This window comes from Bombina bombina, chromosome 2 (assembly GCF_027579735.1).
Source record: "Bombina bombina isolate aBomBom1 chromosome 2, aBomBom1.pri, whole genome shotgun sequence".
Lineage (NCBI taxonomy): Eukaryota > Metazoa > Chordata > Amphibia > Anura > Bombinatoridae > Bombina > Bombina bombina.
In genome coordinates, this window is record NC_069500.1 from 1,411,761,066 (window position 1) to 1,411,763,565 (window position 2,500).

General features: G+C 24.2%; 1 protein-coding gene across 1 annotated transcript in view; it reads left to right on the forward strand.

Moving 5' to 3' along the window:
* EMX1 (empty spiracles homeobox 1) overlaps positions 1-2,500 on the forward strand; it is a 76,540-nt gene that overhangs the window by 938 nt on the left and 73,102 nt on the right. The window lies entirely within an intron of this gene.

Sequence of the window (2,500 nt, forward strand, 5' to 3'; positions counted from 1 at the left end):
TAATAGATTTTTAATCTATTCAAATAACTATTTTATATATACGAATTTATATATAATTGCGGAAACAATAATTAGCAACGGATTTTCTTTGGATAACTATAATTACTACACACACACAAATATATATATATTTATTGTTATTGTTTTATATATAGATATATTTATTGTTATTGTTTTTTATATATATATATATTTATTGTTATTGTTTTATATATATATATTTATTGTTATTGTTTTATATATATATATATATTTATTGTTATTGTTTTATATATATATATATATATATATTTATTGTTATTGTTTTATATATATATATATATATATATGTATATATATATATTTATTGTTATTGTTTTATATATATATATATATATATATATATATTGTTATTGTTTTTTATATATATATATTTATTGTTATTGTTTTATATATATATACATATATATATATTGTTATTGTTTTTTATATATATATATTTATTGTTATTGTTTTATATATATATATAGCGATTTAGATATTGCATTGAGCAATGATACTTTTTTATTGAACTACTATACATTTATAATTTGACAAGCTTTCAGAAGATTAACTTCCTTTCTCAAGTCCGAAGCAATATATATATTGTTATCCATAGGAATATATAGATATAATTGTGAGATTGACAATCTGATAGTGAAATATCAAAACTTTAAATTACATTTGTCTGGGATATTTTAGCAATATCTTAAAACTATATTTTTAATTAACTAGATTCCTCTTAAAATAAAAGACACTTAATATTTATTTTATTTTCTATTATTCGCATTTATGTGTTTAAAGCTTTAACAAGGATAATTAAAATGAAGAAAATACATTATTACTAACTGTAATCGAGTTGCATCGAAAAAATAATAATTTCTCTGGTGCATTTTATATATATATATATATATATATATATATATATATATATATATATATATATATATATATTTAATACAAACACACAACACACATATATATATATATATATATATATATAGTATATATATATTTATATAATACAAACACACAATATATATATGTATATATGTATAAATATATATAATACAAACACACAAATTTATATATATATATATATATATAATACAAAACTCTCACGCACACATATACAGTATACATATATATATATATATATATATAAAATACAAGCACTCACATAAATATATATATATATATATATATATATATATATATATATATATATATATATATATATATATATATATATATAAAAAATACAAACACTAACATAAATATATATATATAAAATACAAACACTCACATAAATATATATATATAATACAAACACTCACATAAATATATATATATATATATATATATATATATATATATATATATATATAATACAAACACTCACACACACACACACACACACATATATATATATAAAGTGAATGGCTAATGGAATATGTCAGGTAGTTAATTTTGACATGATCTCTGTAGAACAAACAGTTCATGCCTCCCCCTCCTCATTACAGGTTTAGCAATGCAAATCCACACCAGGCTTTCACTCACTAACCAACAACTAAGTAAAGAGGGAGAGTTCAGATCATCAAAGGCCCCGTCTTTGTCCTGCTGGGGGACAAGAAAAGATTAACTTATCTCCAGCAATTTGTCTGGCCGGGCTGCTGGCTGTGCCCCTAGTCATGCTGATGTGGGACTTGCTCCAACTAGATAGCTGGGGCTGCTCTGTGCCACGGGCCCTATTACTTTACCCATAGTTGTGTTTTTTAAAAAAATAACATTATATATATATATATATATATATATATATATATATATATATATATGTGTGTGTGTTATATCTATCTATATATCTATCTATCTATCTATCTATCGATATCTATCTATCTATAGAGTTTCTTATTCTAATCTGTGGGGTTTATGTTTACATTTTAGAGGAAACAATACCCAAACTAAATAAGAAATGGACCTGTTTTTAGTTCTTCAGATATGTACATTGTTAGTATAATGCAGTTTACAATTCTGTTACAGAGTAACTACTTTTTATAGCTATCTGTTTTATAAACACAAATACTGAGCATTTATAAGTTCATTTGCTGATATTTAGTGCCCAGGTCGGTATAATAGAAATACAGCAGACAGCAAATGCAGTTCTGTTACTGGCTTAGCTTGTCCCATAATAAAGATGTATTAGTGCCCTGTATATTTCACAGCTGCTTATGAATGCCCCTGCCCTGGCTGTGGGACAGAGGGTGATGATCTGGGAGTTACAGTGTGTGATGCAGCACAACGATTAAACCGCTTTACGCTATTAATATATTAAATATACAGAGTATATGCAGCAGGGCTGGGAGAACAGCAATAGGGGTGAGGAAATTCTACTTATTAAATATGGTGTACAGCAGAGTTAGAAATGGGTGCTTAGGACTTTATATACAGAGCAGTGCATAGGTAAGATAATTCTGCATATAAC